Genomic DNA, 10,931 nt, shown 5'->3' on the forward strand with positions numbered 1-10,931 from the left:
GGCTTCTAGTTTGTAATGTTTGAGTTGAGTTTGGACTTGAAATGAAGGGAGGGTTGTTCACCTTGTTTGCAAATTATGAGCTATGTTCGATTTTATTGAGTTGATGGTGTATGTGTTATATATCTTGCCACATTGGATAACTGTTTTTACTCAGACAGTAGTCAAATGGTGGCCCAAAGATTGCTCATACACAATGGCATTTGGGTCATTCATTTGGCCAGTTCTTAAAAAGTTCTATAAATTAGTTTGACTTTTAACCATCAACAATAACTTTAAGGCCAATGTCATGCCTTTAGCACTCAAGATGGAGATACCAAAGTAAATGTCAAAAGTCAGGGCAATATCTTAATAGAGTCAGGATGGCAATTCAAATACACCAGTTTTACATGTCAGCCATCTAGACCCCTTGTCATCCCCTCTGCATAAGCTCAAGACCACCTTCTTAGTGTCAGCCCTCCCAGTATGTTTCTATCAATGTACCCAATCACTCTAACCCTTATGTCTCTGCAAAACTGAGACTTTTTTTTAGACAAGTTTATTAAACAAGGAATTTGCAGAAGACACATGACAGCTTTAAACATCTCACAAACTTAACATGTTTTTTTTTTTGCAGTTATCAAACATAAATAACACATTTCTTCTATATTTAACAGAGTAGAAGAAAGCAAATAAAAATATGTTAAGGTTTGCAAACACCTTATTCAGTATATGCAGTCATATGTACTCTGCAAAGAAATCTAAATAGCTCCCCCTGGTGTTTTAAAATATCACAGATGTAACTTATAAAGAAGTTTATTACTTTCATAAAAGAGTTGAACTACTACCCACAATTTTTCAACCTCTTGTATATTATACTTCTGTGTAGGAGTGGAGAAGCTTGGTACGATGTTATTTTCACATCATGCTGCCTCTATATTGGAGAATTATAGTGATTATTTCTGTGTCTACAACATCCAAATTTTGATATCTGAGGAAATTAATTATATAAAATCTATTAGCTGTTTAGTAGATTGAAACTCAACTGCTGACACAGTATAAAGACATGTTTCAATCTTGTCACCACCATCCGGGAGCCAGTCCTGAGCATTGATGTGCAGCATTTGTGTGTTTATATAAGTGGGAAGATAATAAATGGGCCCCCAGGAGATAAGCAGCACTGGGATTCAAAAAATGATGTGCTGAGGTCAAAACAATATTTCAGGGAACATGTAATGTGTCTTTTCTGACTTCTTTTTTAAAAAAAAATGTTAGCTCTCTCAAATTTCTACAGCATGTGCATTAGGAATTATGTTAGAACCGGTATGCATGCATGTTATTGGTCAGTGACTCTGAATGTATTGAAATAATGGCAATGTACCAGGCAGGTAGCGTTTTAGAAAAGTGGACAAGGATGAATGAATCCCACCTGAGAGGACTTGCCTTATATTGTGAGCCTAGGACAAGGTGTGCCCAGCTATGCAACTGCAAGATTTTTTATGTAGTTCCAAATCACAGAAAAAAACAATCCGTCAGAAAGGCAAAATATCACCTTTGCAAAAAAGACTGAGAATGCAAAAGAGCTGAGACAAGAATGCAACAACATGCATGGTGTCAGATAATTAAGAGGATGGGTAAGAGAAGACAATAGAAGGAAATTATAGAAAGGAAGAAGGAGAAAGAAATCCTCAGATGCAGACAATGGACCGGAGGAGGGATATAGGTGATGGCTAGGAAGGACTGAACAACTTAGAATCCTTTCCCTATCTGTCTATTCACAGAACACACATGGTTCTGCCACTTGTTCACAAGAGTCTAGAAGGTTCATTTTAGTTCAGTGATCTTGTAATGCAATTTACAGTCCGGTGGTTAAAATAAGCCTCCCTATCTTTGTATTAAAGCTTTTAAATTGAGCCTTTGGAATCCAATTGTGCAGGCCCATGCTGTACAATCAGATGTGAAGTCAGCTTCATAAGAATTGTTTAAACTCAGCAATGATTGTTGATTAATTTAATTTGTTTGAAAAAGAGGCAATGAGTTCTGGCAGAATCTCTATATTCAGAACATTTGGAATAGTCAGTCAGCTGAAAGCCACAGTACAGAAGATTAATAAGTAACCAGAGTAGCAACTGTACGATGGAATGTATGTACTGCTCATTCTAGATGTTACGTACATTTTTCACTTTTAAAACCTTTCAAAATAAAGGTTTATCAAAGGAAAGGGCTTTCATATCTTCTAGTTCCGTCTCTATACCTGTGTTATGTCCTCTTACCTTCAGCCACACCTAAACCACACACTGCTTTAAACGTAAACACGGATACGGACATTAATAAGTGAAAAAATAACAATCAACCAGCACCTCGCTGAGCAGCTGTCAGAATGTGTACAAGGAACTAAATGTGTTCCTTTAGGTATCTAGGTGGTAACTGTGTTATAAGAACTCTAGCAAGAAAAGAGCACTGTTATCTGACAGAAGATAAATATATAATGTATATATATATTTATTTATAGATATTTTATATATATTTGTACTATATGTAGCAATGAATGGCACTTGATTTTGTTTTTGTAGCATGCCTGCTTTTGTAGCAGACCAATGTCCCCAAATAGCTTAATGCCATCTATTCTGGAAGCATCCTGGTTTCAGGAACTGGTCCTTGGTGTGATGTGTGGAAAGTAAGTGGACATTGGTTACTACTGGCCCGTCTGGTTGGACTTACATGCAACAGGTGATAGCTGTACCCGATCTTCAAATCACAGAATTCTGATCACGCAGTGACAGTGCATAACACTCCACTGTCGCAGGAGTAACACATTCCCATTACTAACCTGGAATAGATGAGCCAGCATCTACCTTACACTGCTCATCAGAATAGCAATAGAATTGATGATCACAAGAAAGGAACATGAATAGATATACTCTACCTTTACTCTAAAGGACGCAATTAACTTAAGATCTAACATATATTTACCATTTATTGTCCTCTTATTGTGTCTCATGATAATATGATGCAGATACATCTGTAATTTGAATCCTCAAATTTTATCTGTATGTTTATTCACTTGAGTTACCCAACACAAAAATACCGCTACACCTGTACAATAACCAATCCCTGAGGAAGCCCTTTGTAGTGAAACCCGTCAGATTTCGTACAGCGAAACGCGGTTACCCTCACTTTTTTTCTATGACTATTTAGATTACATATGTATAATTTAAATGGATTCCTGAACCCTGTGAGTATTGTAACAGGCTTTTTGGTAAACACTTTGAACCTGTACTTGTATTGTGTATGAATAGGCAGATTTACAAATATACAAACAAGTTCCGCAGGCAATTTCGTGAGCCGCAAACCTCTTTTCTTTACCCTTTTCTTTCCTTCAAATGGTTACTATCATTGTCAAAATTGGTTTGGTTGATAAAATTTATCAGAGAGGGATTAAAGGGCATGGTGCCTAGAAATCTTAATAATGATAAACATGACGGCCACCAGAAGCTTCTGTGACTCTATAAAGGCGATTTAGTCTAATCCTTGGTGAAGTTTTGTCCCCTTATACTGAAACAAACTACCAGGTACCTGAATCCAAAAGCAAGAGAGTTCTTCTTTCCATGTCATAGAAAAACTTGCCAGGACTGTCCAACCCGGTCTTCAAAGACAAAAATCCACACACATTTTTAGCATTTCATTTAATATACAGCAATACATTTAGTAAGGTGTGGTTTATAAAGGATCAGAAAATGACCTTGTTAATATAACCTGTTAGTAGGGCCCTCAATAATTTGAGTTGGATAGCCCAGTAAGTTGCCCTTCCCACTATAGCCCAGGTTTTCACTTACCGAAATGTAAGCGAGAACAGCCTTCTGATTCGTCGAGAGGTCGACCTCTAGTGCCCTGGGAATCACACACTCTTCTCAATGAATGCAGCCACAGCTGCAATCATTGAGAAGCTGCCCAGCACAGAAGAACTTCCTGACAGTGTAATAAGAGTATCTCTTACAAATGATACATGTGATACAAATGTTTCAATTGTACAAGATACTATTATTACAATGTCATCTTCTCAATGGGTGCGGCTGTGGCTCCCATTGAGAGCCACAGCCACAAGAGTGTGCAATCCCCAGGGCACTAGAGGTTAATTAACCTCTAGTGCCCGGGGATCGTGCAAACAGGAGGATATCCAGGGCTGCATCATGCAGTGCTGGAAATCCTCTGCGATCCCCAGGCACTAGAGGTTAATTAACCTCCAGTGCCCTGGGGATTGCAAACAGGAGGATTCCCAGGGTGAATGCAGGTCTGTGAATCATACTGTTTTAATTTGCTCTGCCGATGATTTCACGAAATTGGTTCACCGAAATTTTGCGGAACCATTGGAAGTTCAAGGAAATTTTCACGAGAATGCCAGAGGCATTCTCTCTCATTGCTAATGTTGAGTATTATATAGCCAGGGCCATCATCAGAAATTTCTGGGCCCCATATTATCTAAAGTTTCTGCCCCCTCCTATTTAAAAGTTCCAGCAAATATTGGTCAGATAGTTAGATAAGATCACCATTAGTTTAGAGTTGATTTTGACTCATATCAAAGCTAATCTGTTTTTGGAATGAGCAATCCGAATTCCATTCTGAAATTACATAACCTGCCACTGACAAGTATAGTAGGGCTCAGGCAATCTGGCCGCAACATCCAGTTGGATTTCCTGACTGATTTCTTGCACTGAGATTCATTTAGAGTAAGAATTTTTGTGTCCTGGGCACCTCTAGTTTCAACATAAAGTCAGGACCTGGGCTAGCCAGGATCCAGGTGCAATTGTTTCGTTTTGGATTAGCCAGAATGGGAGATGGAAATAGAGGGTCAGGCTTCACTAGCTCAGATTCTGCAGGTATAAATGGAGGGTCTGAACTAAACAGGCAAGAGAGACAGGTGCTGCATGTGTCAAGTTTGGGGTAAACAGCAAGAAATCCAGGTGAAATGCAGGCTAGGTTATCAAGCAAGGCAGCCAGATGGGGGTCCATCAAGGAGTATTGAAGCCTGACCCTATTTCTGACTTCCCCATTGGGCAGGCCAACATGTTGTAGTGCAAGGTAGATCATCTATTCCAACAACCACCTAGGGATTGTCCACCCATGGCTGTCAATGTACAATCCATAATAAACTGCTCACAGATAGGTTGTATACTTTATAAACATACAGAGATCCTTCTACCATCAATATCACTACTGGTACTTCTACCATCAATATCTGCTACTTATGTCAGATGTCTGGACAGTTTGATATGCATGGAAATGTGGAGTAAAAGATCTATCCAACTCTGTGACAATTGACATGAATACAGCATTACATCAGAATTTATTTTAATCAGTGGTTCTGTAAGTGCAGTGACCCATGGTGGCCAATCTAATTCATCTGGTGTCAGTCAACCATGAACAAAGGCTTAGCACTGGTTGCTTTTGGTTAGGGATGAGCAAGCGAGTTTTTAAAACTTGATCTTGCTGCGAATTTGGCCGTTCACGCTTACCGAAATTGTTCGGTATTTTAAAAAAAAGATTGCGGGCCGTGTGGGCTTTCCTCAGCCAATCAAGGAGCACTAGAGGTTTTAAATGGGGAGAACTGTCCCTATTTAAGCTCTAGTGCCGGGGATCGCAAACAGGATTCCCAGGGCTGCAAGAATGATTGCAGCCCTGGGAATCCACTGCGATCCCGGGGCACTAGAGGTTTATTAACCTCTAGTGCCAGGATCTTCTCAATGAATGCCGCTGTGGCTTTAAGGGGCCTACATGCTCAGATCTAAACTTTTTGCTAATATTATATTTTAAAAAAAATTGGGGGGTTTGCCTTACTTTCCTTTGCAATCTGTCTTTCATTTTGAAGTTTTGCACATTTGATCTCCTTTTTACATCTTTTGTTATATTCTTTATAGTTTTCAAACAATGAAGGTGATCCTTTGTTTTTAGATTTTTGGAATGCCCTTTTCTTGTTCCTTATGGCTTTTTTAACATCAGCTTTGAGCCACATAGGTTTTAATTTTAGCCTTCTAAACTTATTACCCATTGGAATATATATTTCAGTGTGCTTGTGTAGATCAGACTTGAAACATTCCCATTTCTGTTCTGTGTTCTTTGTGGACAATATTGTCTCCCAGTCCAAGTCACAGAGAGCCGCCCTTAATAATGGAAAGTTTGTTCTCTTAGAATTAAATGTTTTTATCTTTCCTGTTTTTGCTTCCTGTTTACAGCTTAAATAAATGAAATCATATTATGGTCACTGCTACCCAGATTCTCTTTTATATGCACATTTATTATAAGCTCTGCATTGTTAGAAAGAACTAGGTCCAGCAGAGTATAATTTCTAGTTGGGGCTTCCATAAACTGTACCATCAAATTATCTTGTAATAAATTTACAAATTTCCGTCCTTTTGCTGTTCCTGTAGTGCCATTACTCCAGTCAATGTCAGGGTAGTTGAAATCTCCCATGATTAAAACACTTCCACATTTTGCTTCTTTTTCTATCTGTGCTAGTAGTTGATTTTCTATTTCTTCCTTGGCACTGGGGGGCCTATAGCGAACTCCAATATTTAATTGTGTGTTATTCAACTCCACATTCAACTCCACCCATAATGCCTCAACCTCATTTCTTGTTCCATCCGCAAATTCCTCTTTCACACTCACGTTCAGATCACTTCTCACATACAGACATACACCACCACCCTTTCGTTTGACTCTTTACGAAAGAGAGTATACCAAGGAATATTGACAACCCAGTGATGTGAAGAACAAAGCCAGGATTCAGCGATGCCAACTGCCAGGCTTCCAAATCCCCCAGCATTAGTGAACAGGCTCTTTAAACCATTGCTTCATTTACCAGCACTGTTTGCCAAATCCTTTTGTTTTTCAGTACAACTAGTACTGCACAATCCAATGTTTGTTTGTCACATGGGAAGCTCCATACATTTATCCATAACCCTCCCCCCAACTATCCCCAATCCACCCTCCACTAGTTTCTGACCCTTGACTAACCTTTCTGCCACCTTATTTACTGTCCCACCCCTCTCTGTCCTAGTTTAAATGCCCCTCCACCATTCCCCTAAATCTTTCCCCTAGCACAGCAGACCTCCTTTCATTTAGGTGCAAACCATCTCTGACATACAAGTTGTACCCCAAGTCAGCCCAGTGCTCTATGAACCCAAACCCTTCCCTTCTACACCAGGACTTAAGCCATGCGTTTAGCTGTCTAAGCTCCCTCTGCTTTCTTGTGTTGCGCATAGCACAGGCAATATTTCAGGGGTAAATGGGAGATGCTACAAATGCTGTTCTTTAGGAACCAGTTTTGCAGTAAAAGCGCTGAGTAGCTGGGTGATGCACAGGATTGTTATTTCCATCCACAGGTCTGAACGTTTCCTTGTACAGCAAAGCTCCACCTTGGTACACCAGGGCCCTGCTGTGGGCAACAAATAGTTAATGTTCTGAACTTTATTGAACTTTCAGTGACCCTGCAGCCTGTCAGTTCTGCTCAGAGGTTCCCCAATGAAGATAAGATAAAAGATACATAATAGGAAAAAGATAAACTACCAGCACTCACTGACAGCTCTCTATGCAGGAAGCCAGAACTGAGCTGCTGTGTGGGAAGGAAAAGGCTGTATAGACTTTGCTGGGAAACTGTTGGGATTCTGTTTTTACAGTCTGGCTACAGCAATCCCTATTGTCTTCCACTGATGGTAGCCCTGTATATAGCTATTTGCTCATACATGTGAAAAGGTTTTATTATTAAGTAGTATTTAGGCCCTTGATTATGTATACTACATACCTAGTATACATAAACCTGTAAAAGAAACATCAATAAGACTTTTTAGGTACAGTAAATAAAACCAACATTCTTTAAATAAAACATAAAAATGTCATGAAAATATATATTACAGTTGCAGTAGTGATTATACAATAAACATTTGTTACTACTCATACTTAATTTGTTGTTACCAATACTTGATCTGTTCCTCAATGCGTTTTGCACAAACAGCTTCACCGGGAGAAACACCATTTGCGTCAAAAACAGACAAATCCTTATTATAAACATTAAAACAATTTAAAATATAAATTTTGAATTTTTTAATACATCGTGATATACTCACATATCACATAATTTATTGTCCCAATATAGTCACTTACCCGTAAAAAAAAACAATGGATTGGATTGTTGAGTGTCATTAGGGGATTAGTGTACACATGCTAGATTTTCACCTGAGATGTTTACACAAGGTAAGCACACACAGTACAATTTTGATTGTTGATTCCACAAAATGTTCCAGCTGTATAATACTTTGGTCAGTTATTCATATTAAATGTTTTTTTTTTGTTATTAGCAGTTTCTGGCCAGCAACAGTGACCCCTCTGGGACTATAAATGAAAGTAAATCAGAAATTATTGTCATTTAGTAATAAAGATCTCCCTCCTGTTTTGTCTCAAGTTAGACAATTTTCCCACTGGGACACAGTTATATATATTCTTTAAAAATTTGCAACTGTAGCACATCGGTCAGCCAATAGAGGGTATCATTTAACTACAGCATATTATATTATTTACAATTCAGCTTACCAGCTTTTATTTATTGTTCAAATAATGCTATGATTGTCAGGTGTTAATGTGGTGTACAATAGTCAATGTACTATATTTGCAAATAATAGTTTTTTTTACTATGTCACATCCTGGCAGTGCTGGCATTGTTCCCTATGACAAAATGGATAAACCTCTGAACAAATAATTAGTACTTATAATGGCTCAGACGTTAACCTTAACAACCTCTTTTTATAGAAAACGATTTAGTTATTTTGCTTGCAAATATAGGCAAATTCAACTGACTGCATACCACCAACTATTCCAGTTTTAGTGGGACTGTGTTCAAACAAGTCTAAGTTCCCACGTGTAAATGCTGTGTTCTACAGCCACACAGAATATTTGATCCTGTGCTTATCTGCTGTTTTCTGTGCAGTGTCTGCGAACAAAAGGATCCCCTGCCCAGGGCAGGATTTTCATTTTTTTTCTCCCCTAGGTTGGATACCTCATGCTTTCCACTCTCCCCAACCACCTTGAAAGTGGGGTTTTAGGGCTATGTCCACACTGGTTGTGAGGTTGTGGTGCAGTTATTGCTTCCTCATACTAGTGAACCAACTGCCTCAGGGGAGATGCTAAAAGTATCTTTTACCCGCCGCAGCCCAATAGAGAACGAATGGGGAGGCAGTAATCAGTTCAGTACCACAAATTGTGGCCTGTTGTCAAATCTACAGATTCTGTTTTTTTTAAGAACCAGGTTTGTGTTGTGAGTGACCAAGTGACTGGCAAGGCACCAAGAGCTGTGTGGGATTGCTTGATCCTTACTGCAAGTCTAAAGATGCATACACATGTGCAAAATTAGTCGATGGAAAGAATCTTTCACGATGACTAGCACTGCACGATGCATAAACGAGTGCTGTACATACAGCACCCTTCTGCTCTATGCAGAGGGGAGGGGGAGAGCGACGGGGCTGCCCTTCCCTTGCATTAGGATCGTTAGTCGTCCATCGTCCGTGGATCTGCCAGGACAGTCGTTCAGGTGATGGGCGACTGGCACTGCACACACCCTAGATTCTCACCCGATGTTGGCCCTGAGCTGATTATCGGGCAAGAACCGTTGTGTACGTAGCCTAAACGTTGCCGAACTGTATTTTAAAATTTGATTAAAAAGAATTGTTAAATATGTGGACATTACTAATATTAGCAAATGATAGAGAAGCATAATGTTTATTATCTCCCACATGCAAATTAGACACACCCACCCACACACAAACAGACACACAAATAATCAGCTCACCTACGAGTGCTGGCAATCCTAACTCTCCTGGCTGTCGGAGGAACCTGCCCAGCTATTGACTGATACTCTCATCTGGTACAAAACTTCCAGCTGTACCATACTGGCGGAGTCTGTACATGCCAAAACAGTACACTTGGAAGGTGCCCATCCCAGCGGCAATGTTGCTCTAGGCCATGGCCTGAGTGGTCTATTAAGAAATCTGGTTGTGCCCATGCCCAACTGGCTCAGCTGACCCAACTAAGACAGGAATATAGTAGATACATTTATTGTGACGTTTTTCAAACATGTAGTAAAGACATTACAACATCACTGAATTTCACTGTGATGAAGAGAGTAACTATGTAAGGGTTCTCATTCATCCAGGTCATTGTATATCTGGTAGTAGTTAGCCACATTTACCTGGATCTGTTTTTATAATGTTAAAGATGTTTTGCAGCCTATGCAAGCAGCTTCTTGACCTACAGCATTTATATCCACATAAACATCCTAATCCAATCACCATGGAATGTAACACTTCAGGTATTAATTGTCCAAGACCAGGGGACATGAGATTCGCATACTCCTATCCTTGGTGTCAGGAAGTCTGCATATGCTTTGAAATCTTGTGGATACCCTGAATGGGCTTTGGTTAAAGCAAACAAAGTCAAGGAAAACATTCAGGACCACCAAGCAGGGGAGACAAGAGGAAAACATAAAGTAATATAGTGATCCTATATACAGTTAGGTCCATTATTATTTGGACAGAGACAACTTTTTTCTAATTTTAGTTCTGTATATTACCACAATTAATTTTAAATGAAACAACTCAGATGCAGTTGAACTGCAGACTTTCAGTTTTAATTCAGTGGGTTGAACAAAAAGATTGCATAAAAATGTGAGGAACTAAAGCCTTTTTTTACACAATCACTTCATTTCAGGGGCTCAAAAAAAATTGGACAATTGACTGAAAGGCTATTTTGTGGGCTGGTGTGGGCAATTCCTTTGTTATGTCATTATCAATTAGGCAGATAAAAGGCCTGGAGTTGGTTTGAATAACACTCTCCAGGAAGTAGGGGGAACCAAGTACAAGTCTACCATAAAAAGAAGACTGCATGAAAGTAAATACAGAGGGTGCACTACA

The sequence above is a fragment of the Pyxicephalus adspersus genome, chromosome 9, assembly GCF_032062135.1.
Source record: "Pyxicephalus adspersus chromosome 9, UCB_Pads_2.0, whole genome shotgun sequence".
Taxonomy (NCBI): domain Eukaryota; kingdom Metazoa; phylum Chordata; class Amphibia; order Anura; family Pyxicephalidae; genus Pyxicephalus; species Pyxicephalus adspersus.